At 41.0% G+C, this 26,533-nt stretch overlaps 1 protein-coding gene and 1 long non-coding RNA gene across 4 annotated transcripts in view; one reads left to right on the top strand and one right to left on the bottom strand.

Moving 5' to 3' along the window:
- Positions 1 to 26,533, bottom strand: part of LOC111567050 (contactin-1a) — a 75,981-nt gene that overhangs the window by 49,147 nt on the left and 301 nt on the right. The window contains exon 1 of one of the 3 annotated variants that reach the window (XM_055009193.1): positions 4,309 to 4,329. The exons of the other annotated variants lie outside the window; for them this stretch is intronic. The gene's annotated coding sequence lies outside the window, so the exon portion shown is untranslated. Of the gene's footprint in view, positions 1 to 4,308; positions 4,330 to 26,533 lie in introns of those variants that run through there. 3 annotated transcript variants of the gene reach the window in all.
- LOC129348579 (uncharacterized) lies at positions 6,356 to 9,784 on the top strand. Its single transcript, XR_008601172.1, has 3 exons — positions 6,356 to 7,625; positions 7,891 to 8,011; positions 9,093 to 9,784. It is a non-coding gene; the product is annotated as an uncharacterized LOC129348579 (long non-coding RNA).

Below are 26,533 nucleotides of genomic sequence, written 5' to 3'. Positions count from 1 at the left end.
ACAGTATATTTTTTATCTGTTGAAAGCAGATCAAGTTATTGCATTTATACTAGAATGTATCAAATGAAGTCAGGAACCTACAGATGTCTGCACTTAACCTCCCAATCATTAAGGCTAATGGATCAGGTCAAGAGATGTGCAGATGATGCTTGAGACCAAATCCAAACTAACGATGTCCATTTAGACCAGCCAGACAAGAGAACTGCACAAAGAAGCAAGAATCACAATTTCTTCCTTTTAGCAAGCACTGCTTCTATTCATTAACCATGAGCTCCCTGGCTAATCAAAACAAGAGCAAATCTCTCAGAAGCATAGAGCATGTGGAGCAGAGCACAGAGTGCAGTGGCAGAGCATGAGGCCTGTGTCTGGCTGGTTTCAATGCTTTGACTTTTTTCTCCCAGCGTGATTTATCCAAGACTTCTGACTCAGCACAATCCCACCACTGGCAGGAGTAAAAGGAGATCGTTTCCTCTTTTGTGTTTCTGTTATCAGAGGTGCAGTACATAGTTGGTACTGTTTCTCGATACCACTGTGACCACAAAAGACAGAAACAGCATCAGCATTTTCAGCTAATTGTTGGTGTTTGTTTCAGGTAGATACGCTTCTTAGATATCTACTAGTTCGTTTTTTGAGAGCAAAATGGTTTGTTTATACTCTGAAAATCAGTCTAATTAGGACTAATTTGATTGTGGGATGTATTGGCCCTTTACAGTATAGGAAATAAAAAATTTCAGCATGTATCCTGTCCACCCTATACCTTCACACCATAGCTGTAGAAAAAGTCTCCTTTAACAACAGCACATTTTTGTAAAAATGCACAGGAAGCATAAACAACAAAATTCTAATATCACACTTGATGCACATGAGGAATTTTCCACTGACAATGCAATTCTATGTAAAAAAACAAACAAACACTTATTCTAATTTGTGATCATAAGCAGTGAAATTAAAAATCACCCACCATTCAACAATTATCTATTTAGAGTGTGTATCAGCAAATTATGATCGGCAGACGACTGATCATTCATATAAATTAGTAAATCACTAAACTCTACTCTCTTAAAATGAATATTAAGAATAAAAGATGTGGATATAACATCAACTAGGCTAAGCTATTTCTCACTGATGGGAGATGTGCAAGCCATATTTGTGATGTATTTTGGCTGTCGGAAATCTGCCATGCCCTGGTTTCTATTTCTTCCCTATGATCACATTTGATGTGGTTTTGCATGTCAGCAGCATAATGAGGAGACTGGATGCATGAAAGGAATAAACAAAGTGCATATTAAATGACACAGTTCAGAGCTCCTATGAACAGTGACACTGTTCTTAAGAGCTGTGAACCGCATTTTGTACATTCTGGGTTTACAATGTATCTTGTCAACACATTCTCACATTGATTTTCCTTTGATTCTAAACATCCAGTTGTTGGCCAAGTTGATTGAACCTATTTTATTCCCACAAGCACTCTCTTGTGCTTCTTTGGCTTTGACTTTCTGTGTGTAGAGATGTTGGTGTGTAATCAATCTGTGTGTAATCAACTCTGTCCTGCTCAATATGTAGTGAAGTGTCATCTCACGCACTGCAGGTTAAGAACAGGTCAGCGAATCAGACTTTCTTTGCATGCTACATACATAAATTATCCTGCATAATGCTCGTACGGTTTTACTGCTGCTGTTTATGGCTGATTGTTTAGAGGTCAGGCACGACTACAGTCTCTCAGATGCTTGAATTTAATCCCAAGTAAATTGTCTCTGATTGCACAGATCTGATACGTCCTTCCCAAAGCCTTTTATTAGTGCACTGTGATTTAGTCAAAGAGAATAGAGGCACAGCGAGCTAGCCAAGTTGCAACCTTGTAGAAATGACCATTTGGGCCCAACCTGCCCAAAAAAGCTTTTGTGTGAGTAGTGACGAGAGGTTTGGGTAAAAGAAAGCTTCTGAAAGGCAGTCGGCTCTTGTTGCAAGAGCTTTTATTTTAGTATGTCAAGAGGAGAATGAGATAGAGAATTGGATTACTCTGACTGCTCGATAGAAAACTTTACAGAAAAAAATGAACTCACACATTTTTTTCCACACTTCAAGTACTCTAAGTAATTTTACACTGACTAGTCATGGCAAAATACGGAACAATTCAAGTCAAAGTATTGAAAAAAGATATACACTGATCAGCCACAACATTCTGACCACTGACAGGTGAAGTGAATAACATCGATCATCTTGGTACAATGCAACGTTCTACTGGGAAACCTTGAGACCTGACATTCATGTGGATGTTTGACATGTGCCACCTACCTAAACATTGCAACTCAAACAAACCCACAAGCACCATGGCAACAGCGGTCCTTGATTCCAGTCGCCACCCTCAGCAGGACAATGCACCCCGATACATCGCACAAACTGCTCAGGAGTGACCCGGGGAGCACGACAGAGCTAAGCTGTTCACCTGGGTTCCACACTCACCAGATCCAAATCTTATTGAGCATCTGTGGGATGTGCTAGGATAAGCCTGATCTAGGTAGGTCCCACCCTGCAACCCACAGAATTCACTTCCACCATCCCGGTGACACAGAACATCCCCAGAGGTCCTGTATCCATGCCCCACTGGGTCAGAGGAGTTTTAGCAGCATAAAGGAGGCCAACACAATATCAGGCAGGTGGTCATAATGTCATGCCTGGTCGGTGTATATTGTTATGTTTTCTCGGGGCAAGTACTGAATGAAGTTGAGCTGTCTGACTAGAAATCAGATGTTTTTGTATTCAGCCTGAGTGGAAAAGGGAAAGCACAATGTCTTGCTCCTCTTTCACCTCTGCACAGCTGGTGGGTGGAACATTACAGCAAATTATTGACACACACAATCACCATCTGACGTCGGGTAGGTGTGTCATGCGGGGGGCTTTCGATATTATTCAACCATCTGGGAAGCTGTTTGGACAGACCATGAATCCTGAAACACCCTACGACACAAACACTTTGCTTCATCAGGATTGTATGTTTGTATTTTCATCATATTTGATTCACGGAAGCTTGGCAACCAATTAGCAAACAACTTCACAAGTCAGATTTTGACTGAAATGGTGCTAAATTTTGATTGGTGCTAGAAAGTATGTCAACTGAGCCTTGCCCTCATCAGGCTACAGCACAGAGACAAACACAACTACTAAACATTTCATGTGAAATAACCTGATATAATACATGATTTTCAGAACCTTCAAAGCTCACACATATTTGGCAAATTCCAGTCAAAGTTATTTCACCTTCAGTTACGTTCTGACTCAGTTCTTTGGTACATTTTTTTAAGTAATTTGGTGAATTTGATCATTTAATATTCAGTTTGCTTATTTACTTGAAAATAATCCACACACCATTACCCAATCAACCAAGAAACCAGGCTTGGCTTCCACATGAAGGAACAGAGAGTCAGCTTGAAGTCTTAGAGGTGACATGTCCGCTGCTGTTGATTAAATTAGCCTAATGGCATAAAAATATGCATAGAAAGTAATTACATAAAGGTCATAGAGACTCCAACCATACGGTGTTAAAATTATGAAGCAGCGACATTTCCAGCGCTGTTTAAACACTTGCAACCTACAAACACAACATACAGATATGAATAATGCACATATAGGGCACACATTGTCACAGCATATATGTTGATGAAGCTAGCTATTTGCCCTAACAGGCTACACTGGGTATATAGGACAAATGCCACAGTGTGACCCTTGATATGAATAAATCACACACTGTACATGCAGTAATATGTGAAACAGTAGTAATACACAAAAAGGGATGAAAATAAGCAATGAATATTTAATGAAAGGCTGTCTTGGTAGCTGAAACAGGTGCAAAGTAATGCTTCATGTAAGAAAAATGTAAACATGACAAGATTCAGACACTCTTACATCCTGAACACACACAGACGTTGAGATACAACAGAGATGGATACTGTGATACACACAACACCTTTCCTTCTAACAACCTACACAAAAAGTAGAGTCACCACATACACATCCAGGCATACACATATAATGCTTCAGTGGGTCCATCCTCTCAGTGTGCAGCACTGCAGTGTTAGGTAGCTTGCTCCATTCTGAGAGGCTGATAATGAGGTATTCCCTCTGCAGAGGACAGAATCCCAGAGCCAGCAGAGTTGAGCAGTGCCAGAAAAAACACACACACATACAGACATGTATACATGCTTACAATAGCCCAAGAGAAGCAAGCAAACTTCCTAACTCTCCACTCTGCTGTGGCTCCTCCACACAGCACATACACAAACCAAGCAGTGAGCCCAGTCTGCCACCCACCTCTGTTCCCGAGCACACCACCCTGAGGTGCACAGAGACGCACCCCCAACACGCCTGTAGCTATAGTCCCAATGAGTTGGCAGCAGTGGAGCCAGCTGTATATCTCTCCGCTACAGCATGCCTCAGGATAAACAGTCTGCTACTGCTGGTTAGCAACCGCTGTCATGGCATCCTGCCCCCTTCTATCACAGACGCTCAGTGGCACAGAAGCCGCCTCCATCACATGCATGCACAAATGTATCCTCACATAAACATAGCTCTGGCAAATCACCGGGCTCCCCAGCTGTGACCTCACATCACAGTGGAGGAGGAGGAAGAATAGAAAGCATGATGAGAGCGAGAGTTAGAGGGGGGGAAGAGGTTGGGGGTTGTATATGTGTTTTACAGGGTATGGCCAGAAAGCATGGCAGCCAGAGTGGGGTGGACAAAATTACAACAAGAAAGAATAAGTAAGAAGGTAAGAACACAGTATATACCAGGGGAAGGATGCTGCTGCGAGGAGGAGAAGAACAAGTGTTACAAAATATGTTGCTTGCAAGTTGCAGGGGTGACAGCACACTGTGGGAGGGAGGGATGGAGGAAGACAATTTAATTTTGATAGCTGTGAGGGCTGCGTCCATTCCCACAGCTGGAAATAAACATCACAACCACACTGGAAGAACAGCAGCAACTGTCCCCACTGAGGCAGTTGAGGCAGAACACAAAAAAAACAAACAGCTGCAAGGCTTCACTGCCCTTCTTCCTCCTCCACTCATTCACTCCGGATCAACTCATCCTCACACCCTTTACTTCCTCATTTTCTCATCTCTCCTTCCTCTCAACCCTCTTATCGTCCTCCTCTGGCTCTGCCTTCCATTCTGTCTTTCTCCTCCTCTTTTTTCCACCCCGACACTCCTCCTCTCATTCATAATGGATAGTTTGGAGATATCCTCTTCCTGTAGTGGGCCCTGTGCCCCTGGAGCCAGTCAGGCTGTATTGATTCCTGCACCAGAGGAGTCATCAAGGCATAGATAATAAGGTTTAGAGTCACACTGAATTTTCTACATCCTTCCCCTCCCCCTTGGGGAGTCAGTCCATCTTCTCCCGTCGTCTGCTGTCCCCCCTGTCCAACATGCATAAGAATCCAATTAGCAAATAGATTCATTGGTTTAGAACTGAGCATAGTCCACTCTGAAAGTATCTGCAAGTATTTATGAGTGAATACCAGAGAAGAAGAGCAAGATGAGGAAGAAAAAGTAGTGCCAGAGAGCCTCCAGGAAACACGTGTGTGCATGTGTGAAGGTTTTCATGCATTTCATTCTCATCCAGAAGGCAGTGGTCTGCGTTACACAGTCACAAACACAGCAGAACACACAATTGTTTCAGCTTGAAAACTTTGCCAAAGTACCACAAAAATCCAGCGTTCCTCTTAGCTGTATCTGTGCGCCACAGTCTGACGCATGTCGTGTCACTGGGTGCTACATTAAAGCTCATTCGACTAGATATTTACCCGATGCTCAGGCCAGCGTGCCCTCCTTTGACCCACGCCTTCAAATGTAGGTCAACGTTGGCATTCAAGTGACTGATATGTGTCACAGGCATAATGCTGCTCTTTTTAGGACTGGACAAACAATCAGATTCGCCCTGTAGCGTTAGACCATAACAATATCCAGCACAATAGGGAAAAAAACTGAAATCTGAAGTGAAATCTGTTGTTCACTTAAAGCAGCACCTTTTATGGAGTCAGGAGCTTTTAAAGGAAGGGTCAGTGAGCTGTTCTTGGTGGCTTCAAGAATATGGAGGACTAAAAGTGCCAAAATTAAATAAATAAATACATCATTAAATAATTAATTAAATATGTCATTAATTAATTAAAATTGGAATTAAATATTTCATTAATTAATTAAAATTGGAATTAAATATGTCATTAATTAATTAAAATTGGAATTAAATACTTAAATGTGTTATTAAATAAATATATCATTAAATAATTAAATATGTCATTAATTAGTTAAAATTGGAATTAAATATGTCATTAATTAATTAAAATTGGAATTAAATACATAAATGTGTTATTAAATATGTCATTAATTTATTAAAATAACAATTATTTTAAGTAAAAAACATATTTCATTATTTCACGATTTAATTAATTATTTCATGGTCCTTGTGTTGCAGTGGATCATGAATTAATTTTATCTGTCAACCTCGCCCGTCAAAGTCCGTGGGCGGGACTAACGTGAATCTAGTCTAATCCACTGCTTTTGTCTGCCTTGAAACCGGAAGTAGAAGTCTTTCTAAACATGGTGGCTGTGTAGAGGGAGAGTCGCTGTGAACTTTCTAGAGAGTTGGTGAGAGATATTTTAGACCTTGCAGAGTATGTGGAAGCAGGACCTGCTTACCGCGAGCATGTAGCGTGTAAAGCAGAGGAATTTATTGACGTTGTTGAAGTTATTTCCGCACTTTCCGACCAAGATGTTGACCGTAGAGTGACTGCAAATTTAGAGGAAGTACTCCGCCGGTTTTCTGGTACCAGGGTGCAACAGGAGCACACACAGGGACCAGGGCGTTTGGCATACCGAGGGAAGTTCTGGAACATCACGTTCTTTGTGGATTACCAGCCTGTCAAATTGCAGCGATGCTCGGAGTGTCGAGCGCTTTTCCTTTAGGACCTACTCGGCGCGGCACGGCTCCGCTCGTCTTTGTTTAGCCGCGATTCCACAAGCATCTACTCGGCACGGTACGGCTCGTCTCATCTTTGTTTGCGAGCGTTTCCATACGGACTAATTTTCAGCACCTTCTCGGCTGAGGTTCCCAGCGAGCTGAGATGAGCCGATAATGTGGCGTTTACATAGTGCAGGCCACTGATTGGACAGGGAGTGACGACACAGAGCAACTTCAGCACGAAAACAAAATCCTGCATTAAAAAATGACTGTAAACAGCGACGGTGTGCATTGCTCTTCACGAAACTCTGTTCTTCATAATTTTAATGTGACAGCCAGACTTGTACCGTGGGTGAATGAAGAGGTCGAGACTTTGTCTTTGGTGGCGGACCAAAGAATACAGAGAGAGCTGGACGGAGAAAGTTTATCAGGAGGTCTCTGAGCGGATGGCCGCTCACATATACAGTAGACTGTATATAAAGAGGACAGAAGCAGTGTAGGGAGAAGCTGAAAAAGCTCAAAAGTGACTATCGGTCCACCCAGGACCACAACGGCCGGCGTGGGTCAACCAGGAGGTGTTGGAAGAGGTTTAATGGAAGCTATTTACTGGCACCGCACCGGCGAGCAACAGGAGGGAGACTCAGCCGCTGCATTGTTGGAGACGTTCGAGGACGGTGAGTGTTTTGTGACTTCAAGAAACTTATACATCATTTATTCCATTGGTGGCAACCTTCTTTTAAGCAAACAAGTATTTTTAGAAAGTAACGTCGTTGTCTCCTGTAGCAGACAATAAGATAGCTAGTTAGCCATCGGCGCTAACTCCGTGCTCTGCTTGTATTTCGTGCTGCTGTTTCTAACGTTTAGCTCTCAGAAGCTAATACTTCAGTCAGCATGCCGTGTTTTTCTTGTACTTAGAGTGGGTGTTTATTTCTGTTCAAGAATCCCTTTCCACATGCGAAGCCTACTCCACCTCCGTCGCGGAGCCCCCGGCTGCCCTGTCTCCTCTCCAGCACTAGCTCGGACACCGACACCAGCACGTCACAGCAACGTCTTATCACCGGTAAGACACGGTAAACAGAGAGCATGGTTGATTTTCGTATTATTATTACTACAGGTGTAAATGCCTGCAAGCATGATCAGAACAACGAGACCAATGACCAAGAATTGAGGCAGGTGTAAATGCAAACTGTGCAGCAGCCAGCTCAGGAACGCCTGATGAAAGCTACATGTAGCTACAGTGACACATAAACAGAACACATGCAGCTGCATTTATTTTCCATTGATTTAACAAGTAAGTCACTCTAATTAATTTACGTTCTGGTGCGGTGTAGTATTGCAACCATTCTTCTTATAGTCACTAGGTAGCTGTGAAACTGAATGAAAATATACATAAAAATGAGAAAACACAGCTCTTCTTAGCAACTCCAAAATGTGCACAGGATGAAATGAAGTTCACACCACGTCGTTTTTGTTTGTGGTGGAGCAGTTACTGCTTGTGCTTTGGTTAAAGCGAAGAGTGCCAGAAGTTTATTAAAGTATCAAAGACATGATCATGATTGAAAATGGATGGACGGGTGGCTAAACACATCACATCATAGCTGTGGAGTCCTTCCAGCTCCTGGGGACTACAATCTCTCAGGACCTCCTGAAAAAGGCTCAGCAGAGGATGTATTTCCTACGACAGCTGAGGAGACATGGCCTGCCACATGAGCTGTTGATCCAGTTCTACACTGCAGTCATACAATCTGTCCTGTGCACCTCTGGATCAACCACACAGCAGGACAGAAACAGACTACAGCCCATAGTACGGACTGCAGAAAACATCATCAGAGACCCCACTCACCCTGGACATTTGGACTACAGTGCCCTGTACACAAAAATCGCCACTACTGTGTTTATAGCAATTACCATTTTGCTAATGTGTTCATACATTCCAGTCTAGCTGTACATTTCTGTTTATATTGTGTTCTATTTTACTACTATTTCTTTTTCCTCCCTGTTCCTCTTTCTATTGTTTATTTTTTATTATTCTCTTCCATATTCCTAGGATGACACCAACAGCCGAAACCAAATTCTGTGTATATTGTGTACTTACTTGGCCATTAAAGCTGACTCTGATCACTTTTCTGTCTTTGGTCTAGGCAAGAGGAAAGGGGGCCACAGAAAATTGGACCTTCCTAGCGTACTTGTGGAGATGCAGGCTGAGGAGGAGTGGAGTCATGCCCAGCATGATGAGAACATCTGGTTGCTCCTCAGCGAGGCAAGAGAGAATGAAGCGGCCTTGCAGCGGGAGGAGATGGCCCAGAATACTGCCTTCAACCAGTCATTCCTGGGTGTGCTGGGGCAGCTGGGGTAGCTGGGTAGGCAGTGGGCAGCCGGCGAGTGTGAGCGAGTCCACCTCCCATAGACTTGAGATTTACAAGTGCTGGTCATATAATTAGAATATCACGAAAAAGCTTGTCTTTTGGACAACTGTCAGGTCAGTAGTCTTCCCCATGATTGTGTAGCCTACAGAACTAGGCTGAGAGACCATTTAAAGGCCTTTGCAGGTGTTTTGAGTTAATTAGCTGATTAGAGGTGTCTTCAATATTGAACCTTTCTACAATATTCTAATTTTCAGAGATACCAAATTTGAGATTTTTGTTAGTATTCAGGTATAATCATCAAAGTTAAGAGAAATAAACATTTGAAATATATCAGTCTCTGTGTAATGAATGAGTATAATATACAAGTTTCACTTTTTGAATGGAATTACTGAAATAATGAACAACTTTTTTCATGATATTCTAATTATATGACCAGCACCTGTAGTTGTATATAGTTTTACTTTTAGCCCTCCACTGTAGGAGAGGCCCACCACAGTTTGTACTTTGCACATTGTAAATAGTTTTGATTTTGCTGCTGACTAATAAACTATTTTGTGACTTATGTGATTGCATCATAACTTTTCATTTTGTCTGTTAAGACACTGGTAGGAAAAGAGTCAACAGTCTGAACCAAACAATTCTATATTCCCTAATAATGTATTTGTGTTTAATGGGATTTAACATGTTTTAACACAAACTCCTTTATGGTTCATAATTCTGGTGACTGAATTACACCAAAGCAATACTGATTTATCAAACTGGAATTTTCTTAAAACAGCTGTTTTAATGTTTTGGCGTTTAATTTTTTATTTAATCTTGCTAACCTTCACAAACAAACAATAGCATAGACACATCTACAAAAGTTTATTGTCAGAATTGCATTAAAGAAAACAATAGCGGTCCGGGGACAGAAAAACAGAAGTATAACAAGAAGAACAACTTTTAACTTTTGCATGACACGTAGTGCATCAGTGCATCCTGTACATCTCTGCCCTCCTCCTCTACACCTTGTGCCACTGCAGGCTCATGTGCTGCTGCTTCAGGTAAATCCCATGAAGTCTCATCAGAGAGCATCTGAAACACATACACAGCATACATATTTTAATACCTAATAGCGACAAACTGCAGCCATTACAGGGTCGTTCACAGGACTGATACACGATAGCTAGCGAACTAGCATTAGCTTACCCTTATATGTCGTCTCGTTCATATCCTCTTGTCTTCAGCTTGATACTGCTGTATCGCCTCCCAAACTCTCCTGTGTGTCTCCTGAGTGTTTCGACTCGCCGCTCTCAGCTTTCTCCGACTCTTCTGTTACTCTGAATCTGACAGAAAGCCACAGACCGAGCAGCAGGTGTACTATCGCCTCCATGTACATTGTTGCATTGCGTTTGTGTCGCACAAAAATGACGGTAAGGGACTTTCGGGCCACCGTGCTATGACGACTCAACCCACGATGAGGTGGTACTCAATGTAATGGAAAAACAACTAAACCGAGACGAGCCGTGGCGCGCCGAGTAGATGCTAAAGGAAATGCTAAAGGAAAATTTGTCTTGCACCGCATGTATCAACATTTGGGAAAGAGGACCGAGTCTTTAGCGGTTGCTAATAAAGTTTTGTTTTATTGAGTATCCAAACCAACGTAGAGGTGAATAGCGCCACCCAGTGTATCGGAATGTGTTCACAAGCTCTGCGTCAATCCATTATCTGGAATCGATTTGCCTTGACTTGATGTGCAGGGTAACCAATCAGGTGTTAGGATCCGCCCACCGACTTTGACGGGCGAGGTTGACAGATAAAATAAATTCATGATCCACTGCAACGCAAGGACCATGAAATAATTAATTAAATAGTGAAATAATGAAATATGTTTTTTACTTAAAATAATTGTTATTCTAGTAAATTAATGACATATTTAATAACACATTTATGTATTTAATTCCAATTTTAATTAATTAATGACATATTTAATGCCAATTTTAATTAATTAATGACATATTTAATGCCAATTTTAATTAATTAATGACATATTTAATTATTTAATGATATATTTATTTAATAACACATTTAAGTATTTCATTCCAATTTTAATTAATTAATGAAATATTTAATTCCAATTTTAATTAATTAATGAAATATTTAATTCCAATTTTAATTAATTAATGACATATTTAATTAATTATTTAATGATGTATTTATTTATTTAATTTTGGCACTTTTAGTCCTCCATACAAGAAGCAATACATCAGGGCATCATTAAATAGGGCAATTTTCATGGTCGCTGAGCAAAACACATTCAATGTAAAGCGAGTGGCTATAGATGCAAAGAGACAAGTGGAAATATGTCAAGAAAACATCTTTTCCAGCAGATACGATGAACCATGAATGCAATATGAAGGCAAAAGTAGACTGACATGATAATCTCTTTTCACATTACATCTCTTTTATACTTAGACTGCATGAATGGGGGTCAATGCGATGGATGCAACCTTCTTCCTCTGCATATTTTATCACAACAGCAACAACACTTTTGCAGTGTGTCAAATGAAAAACCATTTAAAGCTCAAATAACCCGAGAAGAATTCACTCAGACTGGTATTTGCAAACATAAGTAATGTTACACAAAAAAATTCTATATCAACACATAGAATATTATATCACACTATTAGACCCTCAGGAAACTTCTTTTATACTGCAGTGTAAATAAGGTTGCAGCTTATGATGAAATTATTATATTAATAATCTACTAATATTTCTATTCTTTTCTTAATTAGTCAAGTAAAGTAAAAAAAAAAAAAAAAAAAGAAAAAAAAATAGAAAAAATCCTGTCACATCCATCACCTGAAGGTAACATGGTCAAATTGATTATTTTGTGCTCAGGGACACTCTAATGGGCCAAGATGGGGTGACCCAATGGTCGAGTGGATAGGGCACATACCACATGAGCTAAAATACCCTCTGCAGCTGAGTCCCCACTTCAGCAGCCAACTGGCTGGACCTTTGCTGGAAGACATTCCCACATTTTTTGTGTCTATCTCCATTGCACCATTTTATAGAGGCAAAATACCATCAATAAATAAGTATCTGACAAAGATATGTAATTTATTATCACATTGGGCTTAGCAATCCAGCTAATATTTACTAAAACCACAACATTTCTGAAATGTATGGTTAAAAAACTACTGTTATCAATATAGTTGTCTAGCATAGCTAGACTTTCTCCACAGTACTGGGAGAATGGTCTGACCGCATCCAGTCAGAAGTTGCTTTTTGTAATGAGCATGTTCATGAAACAGCAAAAATAACAACAATGGCGGATACATGCTGGTTTCTTTATATGTGGTTAGCACTAACAATTACAGGTTTACAACACAACTTGGCATTGCTGCATCACTTCACTGGCATGCAGAAGTCTCTGTGTCTGCTGTGTCCAATATTACTTGGTCTGCACAAATGATTAAATGTCTGCACTCTCTGGTATTTGACGTATTGTTGATGTAGACAGGCCTGACATACTTTATGGAGATATTTTTGTAAAACACTGGTTGTGTGGGCAAAAATTGTATATGGACCATCTAGGTTGCTGCTTGAAGGTTGCCATTTCTCACAGCCAAGGAGATTTGGAAAACGGCAACATGCAGACAGAGGAAGGAGAATGCTGCATGAATTACGCTGCAAAAATGACAGGCATATACCTAAAATCCACAATCGGTCAGTCAGACTAGCAGCAGTTGCTAATTAACTTCCTGTCAACCAATCTTGAGTTGGCTGATGGTTCAGTTCAGATGTGAATATGATAAGCAAATGAGAAGAACTGTCATTTAATTTGATGAGCTGGAACACCTAATATTAAAAATATCAATCCCATATTGAATCTCATCACAATATTGAATACTAATGTGACAAATTTACTGTTTGTATAAGGAGTCAAAATGGGTCTGTGTAAAACTGAAGCCACTACCTGAGTGGAACAGTGGCATTTTGCTGCTAATACAATTTGTTGTTACAATTTTGTTCACAGCTGTCTGCAGTATTCACGAGAGAGCGGTACCCATATAGTAGCACCTCCAATGATATCGCTGACTTTTATTTACACACACACACACACACACACACACACACACACACACACACAGACAATAAGACAGACCCAGAGGAGTGAACCAACCCAACAGCAGCAAAATGAGTGTTCCCTTCGCCTTCTGGCAATCTAAGCCCTTAGATATGAGCTTTTTTTCTGGAGTGGAAAAATAGGTCTGACACTTAATTAGCAAAACAAGGTCAAAGCACAGGTCTCATGTTTGTGTTGCCAAGTGTTCTGGCAATTTGACATTCTTCCCCTCTTTCTTTCTCTCTCCCTCTGTGCAGTCCAAAAATGCAGACATTCACAAATACAAACAACCATAATCTCTTTTCCACAGCAGTAAAGCAGGGAACCGAATACTGAACATTAGGTTGTCTGATAATTATTACTGCACATCAAAGCACAAACTCTAATCACAGAAAACTGTAGCCATCACCAGCTAACTGCCCACTGACTCCTTCTCTTCACATCTCCTCTTCGGGCCTTTCTGTCTTCATTATCCACATCTGCTCAAAAGACTCTTTGAACAAACTGCTGGTGTGATTTGAGTGGAGGAGTTTTGAAGTGTGGACTATTAGCAGACAGGTCTATTGTATGTGTGTGATGGCCGTTATCTTTACCTTCGTCTGCAGCAGTCTGACACAGTCAAACATAGCAGTGCTCTCTTCCACACACTGCTTAATTTTGGGATTCTTCTTCAGCTTTGTCAAAGAAACCCAGCAACTGAAAAGTGTGTGTGTGTGTGGGTGGATGTGGGTGAATGAGTTTGTGTACACTGCACTATAAGTGCAAGTCAGCTGAAGAGTCCAGTGTTCCCTCGTCTCAATACCTAAGTGGAACTTTTCTCCACCAGCTATAGTTATATAAGCTGGCTGAAAAAATCTGACCACATGAGCAAATGAGGACATAATTACCACTGAGACACAATGTAAGTCAGTGACGTTCACAGGCCAGACAAGATGCTTTTCACTGCAAGAGATACAGCAACGTCTTTGTGGATGTGTGTGAGATACCAGCCAATCACTGACATTTATTTATCAAACCACACATGTATTTGGAATTGCAAAGCAGTGCCTGGGAACCAGAACCCAACTGGAGATAAATTGATGTTTATCACTGTAGCTACGGTAAATCTGAGTCAGAGAGGCTGGATCAGTGGTTCAGTATTGATTCATTATTATGGCACTGATACTGCCTCGGTATCACCGCTTCAATCGCAACCATAATTGGGATGATTACAGAAGATGCCTTGCTTCCAGTTTCTCAAAACAGAATGCCTTCCTTAAATGATTTTGGTGTTTTTCTGGATATTTTATTGTCAGCAAAGCCCATAATAAGACCAAAACCAACTATGTGTTCAACCGCTTGTCTCAGCTCTCAGCTCCAATGTCTTTCATTCACACTGAAAACATACTTAGATATATTTTAAATATGGTCAGAGTCACTTGGTCATTTTTGATCATGAATTAGCAACAGAAACCATGTTGATGGTAATGGCGTGCAAACTAGTGCACCAGTTTGTGTAATGTATTTATTTTGGGCTTTAGATATATTCATAGGATTTTTAACAATGGGAAAACATAGAAAATCACTTGCTATTCTTTATTGTTTTCAGTCACTTGCTGCCACTATCTGTGTTTGTTGTACTGCCACTATAGCGTTCCTTCTCTCCTCTACTGAACAGGAAAACACCCTGGCCATTACTTTACTATTAGCTTGTCAGGCACTTCGCCCTTATGACAAGTTCTCTGTTTGTTCTGGACTCTACTCAGACCCTTTAACCATAAAGAAATATCCTTTCATGCCGTGAAGCAGTTCAGTGGCTTTTTATTGGTCTTGTTTAGTCACAGTAATTGCTCTAAGGTCATATCGTGACAGTGCAGCTACATTAAGTCCATACATTCTGAATACTCAGTTTACAGTTGTCCCGGCTTTCATCCCCAATCAGTAGTAGGTTGCTGAATGTTTCATCAATCCACCATTGATTGGGTAGTCAGAAAGAAGAATGTGTCTGGATCTGCTAACAGCCAGATCTGTTTTTTCTGTTATTTTCTCAGCAGAATCTCTCCCTGTAGGAAAACCTGTAGCCACAGCTTCACTCATATTCCTGTGTCAAACCTCACAGCTACATAGAGACAGCAGAAGAATGAATGAAAGCCTGAAAAGTAGACAGACGCAACAGATTCATGTAGGGTCTGGACGTGTTCAAGCTTTGGGAATAGTAATTTAATTTGTGGAGGCCATTGTAGCTCCCAGTCTTACTGTAGCTTTGATGCAATGGCAGCCTTTTTGCCCAGGGCAGCATTTCACAATTTGCAGCTGTAAGACACCAAGCCCTGCAGAGATTTGTTTACTTCTAGTATTTCCTATTTCCATATTTTTCTCCAAGGCAGATGTGGATGGATTATTCCAGGAAATGAAAAAGAGAAACAAATCCCTTGCCACTCACTGTCTGAACAGCATCGATGCCTGCATGTCTCGACCACAAAAGAGGTTTGGGAGAACACACTCACAGGCCTCTTTAAAGATCTCTAGTGCACAAGACACATGCTGAGTTGTTTACTTTGGTAACTTATTGCTTAACGATTCATTAAGCCAACTCAGACGCAATGAATCCCAAATGAAATATCATAATTCCAAGTTGACTACGAATGTAAACACCCCACGATCTCACTGATAAATAAGTAATTAAGCAGCAAGTGAAGAAATGTAATTATAACACAAAACATAGCTCCTCATGATTTTGCATTGATAAGACTTAAAGTTGTTAAGTCAGATCACAGATTTCTCTTTCTTAAATTTCTCCAGTGACCCTGTGGGGTTCAAACAAGAGACTCAGACACCTCCTCCAGAGTTGAAAGTGAATGAGACAAAGCCTGCTTTGTGAATCCATTGACTGCCTACTGTATTGGTGTGTGGCAGTGCTTTAAAGCAGCAGCATGCATATTCATGCCGCCCCATCAGGAAGTCTTCCTCCACTACTTGTGCCACTGCGGGCTCTCAATGGGTGTATTTATGTGTAAAATAATATTCCCCTGATATTTGGCACTCTTTTAAAAGCTGTATACACTATTTAAAAACAGTCAGCATGAGGTCCTATTAAAATTGCCAGAAACCTGAGTATGACAGCTGAGACACACTGATATAGAAAAGACTGAACACATTATCCAATTTATCCAGTTTTTATTGACTATTTTCTTCCTAATGATGAAAATATTCTGTTAATTTCAGCAGCACGCAATATTTGCATGTCTGCCATCATCATATACATCCGTGTCTTGAACAGAGTGTCCATGTAAACAGTCCCAGTCACTTGAGCACATGGCCACAGTCAGGCGGCCTGTTGGAAAGCAATGTGTGCGCCGACTGACAATGAGAACAGTCTGGTCAAAGACCTGAGTCATCTGGTGCCTCTTGGCCAAGTCACACCATGTGATCATGGCTCAAAACACAGAACAGGTGCCCACTTAAAACAGCAGAGAAGAACAGACAGAGATGTATTAAAAACAAGCGCTTAGATCAATGGCAGGCCATGAGACACACAGGTAGACAATTCTGCAACATGAGGCGTGAACTAAAATTTTCCAAGCACAAAACTGGTACATCACGATGTTACTTGGCTGCGTCAGCACAAAGGGGGTGCAGATGTGTGGGAGCTTTCTGGCATTCAGATTAAAATGATCACTTTACACAAGGAAATCATCTCTTTGCTGTGACGAGGCTGTACAACGGCTGTTAAAGACACAGCTCAGACAACCCACGCAGTGACATTATTTTTGAGCATTTCCAATCAAGCTCGTCTTCCCTTCAGTATCAGCAAGAAAGCTAAAGTAGGTTGAAAGACTTTGTATATTCTGCTTTTAACAAATGCTTTTGATTGGCTCCCCTATACTTGTAGTGCCTTCCTGTTCATGTATATTATGCTGGGTTGTATTCACTGCAGTATGGCAGCAATGGTTGCACTGATCAGTGGCATTATGACGATATTTCTCATAACTATCACTAGATAATTGATCAACATTTACTCTATTTTTTTGACTCTTAGTATTAACAAATAGCTTATTATAACTCATATTTCAGGGACTTGAAATGACAGAAAGGGAAATTGTTCAGTTAATAAATGTGGAATTTCAGTTTCACTCTTAATGGAATAGTTTGACATTTAACAAAACCACTTCTTTGCTTCCTTGCCAGAGTCACTTAATGAGACGACTGATCCCACTCTCAGCACAAAGTTCAGAAGCAGGAAAACAGCGACCCTGGCGCTGTCCATCGGTTTGTCATTGACATATAGTGTGTTAATTAGTGAGCTTTTTTTTCTTAATCTTTGTATAGAGACAGGCTCTGAACTTAGCTTGTCTGTCCGGCTCCATTTTCACCCTTAACAGACAGATGTGAGAGAACTGTTCATTATCTTTGTGAAACTCTCATCAAGAAAACCAATTATTGCATCCCCCCCAAATTATCCTTTGATAAAAGTTTATTATTACTCATTCATTACGTTTTACCTGATATCCTGATGTCACTTTCTCAGTTTTGTGTGTAGTGCACATAACCATGAGTAGAAAATGTGATTCATCTATTATTTATACTAAATATATATATTTATATATGCTGGCAACCTTTTCATTCATTGTTCTGAAGTCAAATCATAATCTGGTTGGTCATGGGTCAGTGTGAATAACATTACGTACTCCAACACTCCCTCTAAACACACAGTAATTTCCATAATATAGGAGAGCAGTGCTTTGCATTGTCTTGTTGTCCTCCGTTGCAGGGGAATTAAGAGCAGTACAACCCCTCCTCTTTCTATCCATTGTGCATGTGAGTGTGGGTTGGGGGGTGTATGTGGGCTTGCCTTACTGTGACACTGTGCCCTTCACTCAGTCTGTCCTCCACACACTATGGCCCTGTGTGTGCAGCATGAGTGGAGCTGTGTGTTGCAGATAAGAGTCAGAGTACTGCAAAGAGGGTGGGGGTGTGTGAAAAGAGCACAGGCAAAAAAAGGATTCAGTGCTCTTTCTCCCAGTCAGATTCACCTCTGGATGCCCTTTCCTTTACTCACTTCTATTACACCTTCCTCATGAATAATCCAGCCACTGACACTGGCTGGTAGACTACTGACACATTTCACCACGAGGCCCACATACTGAGTGTGGGAGGTGTCCGCTGTTGTGCCCTACTGAACTCCCATCAAATACTGCTTTAATATGCATGTATGCCTTATTTTTACTCACATTGAGAGATATTTTCAGACAGGAAAGTCATGTTGTGATTACTGGCACCACCCTCAGTCTAGACAGCCAGTAATGAGAGATATCTTCACTCATATCTTCATTATCTACCTGTTTACTGCTCATATGAATACTCCCACAGTAACACTGAAATGCACAACAGTAGAAGAAAAATATCTGTAATTAAGAAGCTGCCTTCCCCTGCTCTCTCTTTCTTCTATTCTCTCTCTCGACTCTCTCTCTCTTGGATGACTCGCTCAAGCATTAGCCTGACTCATGTTAATTAAAACAAAGAGATGGCGAACACCAGGGCCGAGCGTGTTATTTTTCATGGGGTAATATTAGCCAGTTCTTCTTGGGGGCAAGTTGCTGTTGCTAAGTAAAAATGTGAAAATAATGTCAGCAGCATGAATTAGCAGATTGCAACAGAAGCTCCTGCAGCTACAAACTCAGCCAAGGAAAAGAATCGGGAGCATAATTAGTGCACAAGTCTCATGCATAAGTCAGACAGATTCCCCAGAATGCTTGGTTTGGATCTGAATAATGATATGCCACTGCTAAAAGAACAACTTTTGTTCAGGGACATTTTAGGGCAGTTTGTCGGAAGCTATTAGTGCTGGTGTATTGTCCCACAAGTACTTTGAGAAAACATGACGCAGGTTGTTACATCACCTTGTGAGATTGTGAGCCAAATGTGACAGTGTCAGGCCAGCTAGAGAGTGCTGGCCTGATGTGTCAGTTGGCAGAGCGTGGATTTATACAAAGAATATACTCCTTGGACTGGATAAGGCTACATAAGCATTCTTTGACCTCTTTTATTCACACTCATTACCTATGCAACAAGAGGGTTGATTTGAGACCCTTTGAGAGTGTCCAGGGAGAACAGGTTTGTTAGTGTGAAATGGAAGACCAACCTGTTTGTCGTGCTTGCCTACACCGAATGCTAATGTTGCCCACATCAATGGGCTCTTCATGTAGAGATGCAGCTGAGGACCCTGGAGCTCAGGAGGCTGACCAGTGAAACACAAATACACTGGCAGGATGGCAAAACAGCCAGGAGAGGACAGCGGCGGCCCACAGCCTGCAACAGCTACAGCTTTTATGCGCGGTTACACTGATCTAAGGAATGAAGGGAGACCTCCAAATGTTTTGTCCTTTTCTGTTTCTCATAATGCTCTCAACCCCCTCTCTCCTTCTCCCCGTACCCCTTTCCTCTCTCTGCCTTTTACACAGCTAAAGAGCTGGGCTGAAAAACAACAGGCATTCTAAATAAGAGTTGAATCAATACAGTCGGGCGGCAGCAGGTTCCGGTCATAAGAAGCAGCGTTAATATACAATCAGCTGGTCTGCATGGGAGCACAAAACATCCGTAGAACTTTCAATCGATCCTGTTAGTGAAGACGTCTCAGCGATAAGCAGTCTCCTGAAAATGACAGCATCCAAATGTGTATTTAAAAATACGTTGCATGAAGCAATGTTTTCAAAAACAGAACCAAATTGGAATCTCGTAGAGCAATTATGGATGAAACAACTTAGCGTAGAAAATGGAAATTACGAAAGGAATGAGATAATACGACCGTAAAATGACTATGGGTGGTCTCTGCAGTAAACAAACAGGGAGATTGAATAATGGGCATAGCAATAGCACTTGCTGAGGCTCCTAGTGCTATGCTTCCCATCTCTGCCAAGGGTAATGGGATTTCTTGGGTTTAAATGCACTTCACTCACTCTGTGGAGCCAATAGGAAGCTAAACTATTGATCCACAAACAATTTAGCTGTCCAGCTGTCCAGAGAAGGGGAAAACAGAACACCCCTAAATGTATAATGAGGCTTCCCAAGAGCTCAACTTTCTCAGTATTCGCTCCACGTGCCAGGAAGCCTTTGCCTCTGGACTCTCTCTGAGATTAGCCCTCTACCCATACACTCCTGCAATCCCTCACCCAGAAGTCCAGGGATCAGCCACGTAAAAAAGTAGCATGCCCCTCACAATGGACACTTTCGATTAATGTAAGATCCCCTTTGAGCCTCACTGTCTGTCATTATTTTCAACATGCCACAGATTGAGATTTCATAACCTCACTTAAATATGCAATCGAGGTAACAGGGCTGAGCTGATAACCATGTACAGCAGTGCATCATCACTGTGAGCTAACATACATTCAGGTAGCATGAAAAACAACATCCGGTGTGCATGAAAGGTTCTGACATAAGCAGAGGAGTGTAGCTATGCTTGGAAGCCTTGTATGTTGAACTAGCATGTGGATGAATCTGTGCTCTTGCCTTCCACACATGCTCCCAGCACCATAGCAACAAGCCTTGCTCAAAGGCCCAAAGAGCGACTTGGCCCCACAGAGAAAGACGCTTTCGTACCTAATTGGAGAGTTCCCTCCACCATTGCACATGCTCTTTATTCCCAAAGCTACAAGATAACAGTGAAAGCCGTTGAAAGTAAAGGAAGCTTTCACATGCTCATGATGAACACTGATTAAAAAGGATTAAATTCCAAACGATGCAGCCAATTACTGAAAATATCAAGGAGGAAAGGTACAGAAGAAATGTAATCGTGAAATGATGCTAAATACTAGCTGTAATGAGTAGATTAAAAAATATAGAACATGTTTGCATAGGTAATATTTTGCTGGCAACAAAGATAAATATTTCTGTAGCAAACTTTTAATCACGTCATCATCTAAAATCTTTGTTCTCCCTCTAAACACAAGTTCACAAAGGTCACAATGCTCAAAGGCCTTCACAACACATCTCTGTCGTTCATTGTAATCTGGGTTTTATGATATGATTTGCGACACCATGAAAAAATCTAAATTAAAAAAATGAAAGCATTTAGACAAATGAGGATTTTTTATGTAAACAAAAAGTTTTCTCATTTGCAACGCTCTGGTTAAAATCCCTCGGAACATATCAGACACACTCCACCGATTTTCAAATTGCGTGAAACTGAGAGTCATCTCTTACACGACCAAAATAGCATGTAGTGCTGTCTGGCAGCACAGTTTCTCTGCAGCGCTGTAAACAATGTATCTGAATGCATCTACGAAGGTGCAAAAACAGATGGCTCAAGACTCCCACGTGAGAAGTCAGTCCACTGTGGGTAACACAATATTTCTGCTCAGTGAAACGTTAAACAAATGCACAAGAGGTAATATGACACTTGAGGAGCTGTTTAATTAAGACCTATTTACACTAAGATGCTTAAATTTTACTAGCTAATTAGGGAAAACTGTCATCTGAACTTGCTGACCTTACGATGTTGTCACTTATACTTCTTATCATCATTAAATACAAACCTCTTTAGTACTAGCTAACAACAACCAAATTGTAATGAGGTGTTTGATGAGCAAATAACTCTTGATAATAATGTGGAAATTGAATGGATCACAATGAAGGCAGAACACTGCTAATAAGCAAACAAACTATTTTCTGGTCTGACATTGTAATGAATAAAGGCAAATATCAGGAATTTCTTTAAAAAGGCTGATCTTGCTGTTAACACAAATTAGGCTGTGGAAAGGCACACATTTGTAATCTCTCTTCATTTGAGCCCATAAATCCCAGAAGATTTACTTTGATTGTAAAGACTAAAAATATCTCAGAGAAAACCAAGTGAAATATGAGAGAAACGGCATTGAAATCTCATCAGATTTGACCTAGTTACAGATTTTGATAGCTTTTAAATGTAGCCAAGATCACGCACTTAAACTCAATATTTTGAAATGCAGATGGTCTGAAACCCACAAATAAAGCTTTAAGATATATTGCTCCACAATACTACTCATGAGGACAAGTAGTTTGTGAGTTGCCCAGTGTGTCTTGATATCTTTGTATCACAGATTTTTCAGGATCTTATCTAAATCATGGCTTTAAGAAATTGAATTCTTCAGTTGTGCCAAAAGGCCACAGACAAATCTTGTCACTGACCCTGAAACTTCCACCAGCTGTGTGATAAGACTTTGATAAAATTGATCAATGCCATCCTATATCCCCCATTAGTGACAAGGGGGGAGATACCGGGCAATTTCTGAACAGTACCTGCTTGTCCAGCCCATATTATCTTAATGAAAATGGACTAATCTGATTTTCAGTGAGACATCAGTTTGGCAGACAGACAAACCTGAGGAACCACGTGAGTCACAGAGGAAGTTGAGCACTTTATCAACAAACAAAATCACACTGATAAAGAGAAGAGGAACAGATTACGTGTTCTTTAGAAGAAGAAAAAACATTTAAGTTATATCTTGAGGAGAGTTGGATTTTTTTTATGTTTGTACAACAAATCTATTTTTTCACAACCCTTTTTTTTTAACTTTCTAAGTAAAATCTTTCACAAGGACCTTTAAAATGCTATAAATAGACAAAAATCCAGCAGCTGATATCAAATAAATCTATTTTTATCATCAGCACTGTGCTGCTTTTTGTGTAAATCAACAAAAGACCATTTATGCAGACTGTACTATATTTTATGCTGATCACAGATATCCCAGATACAAATCATAAACTGCAGAAGAGCTGGAGGAGTCATGCTCACATACATGCATTTTGCACGCATACACGTTAAAACTATTTTAATCAAGTGTGGCTGGATAATTCTTCATATGGGGTCTGGCATTGAAAATAAGTGGCCTCATGAAGTGCTGGGGGCAGTTTTCTAAGCTTATTAGATCCATGTGGGCAACAGAGATTCCAGAAGTAGAATATCAGCCCAGGCGAAAAAACAACAAGCAAACAAAAAACTTTTCAATCAAACAAAAGAGTGATTTAACAGGAAATGTTGCTAATGCTGTGCTAGTACCTGCACTGATACTGTAACAAATCATTGTTGTCAATGCCAATGAATCTGCCAACTAATTACTGCATTAATGGTTTGGTCTATAAAACATCACAAAATGCTGAAGAAATCCTAACTTGCATAGTTGTTATTTCTTTACACGATGGATCAGAACATAAATGACGACATTAACATTAGATTTGTAGCATTGCACCCATTAGATCAACAAGTGGGTTACAAATGTGTACAGTGCTTATGGGTTTTTGCCAGTTAGTTCTGTTTCTCCACAGCAGATCTATAGGGTAAGATACATGCAGGGAGCAGGGAGCAGATCACAGTGGGAGAGTCAACGGCATGCCTACTGCAAACTGTATTCAGACAGCCAGTAATGGCAGATGGGGACTGAGGCCCTTTCTCCTCTTCAGGCATGAACAGAGGAGAAGTCTGTCTCCAGGCAAACACTGAAGACGTCATGTCTCCGCCTCACTGCCGTACCATTAGTGAACCTCGCTATTGATCGCCGGTGTGTAAATTGCTGAGCAATCTATTGGAAGCATCAAGACGAGGGCATTGCATGTTTTGTCAGCAGGACACAGAGAGGCACTTCTACAGGCAGCGAAGACAGTCGCAGCAATAAAAGGACTGGTGTTTGTGCGCGTTTCTGCACACAATGCTCATCTGCATCGGCTGTCTCGTCTTGCTACATCTTCTGCGAGCACATTCACTCTCACAGTGAAACAAGTCTACAGGACATATTGCCTCCAGCGTGACTGACACTACATTGAGTACAAGAGAACAAACGCCGTTTAACAAGCTTGCTCTGCTGCTGCCAAATGCCAACACAGCCAATCAGTTTAGAGTCTTTTCAAAATCTCACGCAAAATCTATCTTCTTCTGTTCGGCTAATGCTTTGACTCTTTGTCCAAGAATTCTTCGCCCAGGGCTTGGAAGGACATCTGGAAAACAAATCTAATCTTCTAAAACGACTCTAAAATTGCCTTAATCATGGATGGCAACTATCCAAGAATCTTCTTGCTTAAATTTAGACACTAGTATTCAAAGGACACGGGAAAATTGAAAAAACAAAGAAGCACTGACTAGTTGAATAGAAAAACATCTTAATGCACAGGGTAGCTCTACAGTAAAAACTCCCCAGCAGATATGAAAAGACACTCGTTCTCATGCTCATAACTTAGATGTTGAGTGGAGTAAAGTGTAGATGGGAAGGTTCAAGACAGCTCTATTTTCTGCCTCAGGTGAGGTTAGCCTGTCTACATCAATACACGACACGTGTGTGACTGAAGCTTCAAACCAAAGCAGAAGTAAGTGCATGCTTATGTCGAGTCATTTGACGGTGACACTAATGGAAGCTGAGGCTGTTCTGTGATGCTGAAATGCATCACAGAACAGACACATCTTGCAGGATACTGTGTTATGTAAAAACGTCCTCGTCATGCAATCCAATGTGGCCCTCCAGCCAATGTGCTGGCAGTGGAACAGCTTATTACAAAATTCAGAACTCTATATTCAGACATATTTTGCTGTAGAGCGAGGGGGATAAAACGCAAGATGCCGCTTTGCACACAGTAGGTTAGCCTACTTCTGAGCAGAGCAAATTCATCTGCTTAGCATGAAGGAGAAGGTCTGTCCTCGGGGTGTACACAGGACGGCACAGGATGCATTAGCAGCAGTCAAGCTTACAAGGTTCATAAAGTGCTCCACCTGACAGGCGGCCATGGATTCCCTCTGACATTTTGTGCCACGGCTCTGATTTGGTCGAGTCACAGTGAAGAATCTCACACATGCACTGAATGGCAAATAAAGCCAAAATGAAAAAATTTGGATTAAAAATATAGGAGCAGAGCACTCAGAGGGAGTTTAAACATTTATCAGCGGATCATCTGAAAACGCACTCACATCATCTGAGAACACTGGATTAGAAGTAGTCAAACAGTCTTAAATACGGGGAGATGATTCAGTGAATTCTGCGCAACATAAAAGCAAAACAATTCCGGATCTGTAAATACCAAACACATATTTGGGGTATTGATCCAATCATAAATCACAATGACATGCTCACTAGTCCACAAAGAAAAGTTGTGGTGCCTCTGTTGATATTCTGCCGTCTTTTGCAGAGGAGCTGCAGCCAAAACTGGCCACTCCATCCATTAACAGCACTAAGAAAACTATGTGCAACTATGAAATAGAGTGGTCATTCAAGCAAACATCAGGCACCACTTCAATCCCCTCACAGATGCAGAATATCAATGTAGCACTTAATAACCAAAAAAAGGTCACATTTTGTGGAATTTACAATAAATCAGTGCATATTTGCATCACTTGTGCGAAATGAAACTGAAAACTTCCTGATCCCTGTGCACTGTGTCATCAGTACATGAAATGATATTTTTTGCTGTATGTTTAAGATCTCCTTGGAAATCTCTGGAGGTCCCTGGAGTTGACTTTGGCAACATGTAGCAGGAGCAGTTTCTCTCCACTGGAGCCTAGTCTGGTGAGTCAGGACGCGCCCATGACACCCTCTCCAGCACCTCACATCCTGACAGAATAACCTGCAAAGGGCCATTACTAAGCATCACCGCTCAATTTGCTTGTAAAGATGACAGAGCCGAACCATATGCCTCAATCAAACGCGGCACTGACACCGGGACATGCGTTTTAGTTCCACCCCAGATGAAAGTGTTTACAGTCGTCGGGAGCTTCTTAATCTCTTGAAGGCAGAGGCAGCAGTTTGAATCATCGGTATGTGCGGCGCTATTAGGCTTTGGCCTCTGGCGTGTTTTAATTAATCCCGACTTTAATACTAACACATTACTTCCGAGCAGATGTCCTATACAAATAATATGACAGAATCATCACATCTGCTCCGTGTATTGAGACAAGTGCATGTGAGTATGTGCAGCAGATCACAGCGCACCATCCTCCCCACCACGCCACGGTAATGTTGCTCACGTCCAATATCTCTGTGCGTCTCAAACACGACACTAAATTGCAAAAAAAAAAGAAAGAAATCAGCGTGCTGGTACCCAAACTGTTACCAATTCTGCATTGCGGAGAGCTGCATATGCTCCATCCCACTCAGCCTGTTGTAAACAA

Source organism: Amphiprion ocellaris, chromosome 3, assembly GCF_022539595.1.
Source record: "Amphiprion ocellaris isolate individual 3 ecotype Okinawa chromosome 3, ASM2253959v1, whole genome shotgun sequence".
Lineage (NCBI taxonomy): Eukaryota > Metazoa > Chordata > Actinopteri > Pomacentridae > Amphiprion > Amphiprion ocellaris.
The sequence above is the reverse complement of the archived record's forward strand: the minus strand, read 5'-3'. Positions and strand labels throughout refer to the sequence as shown.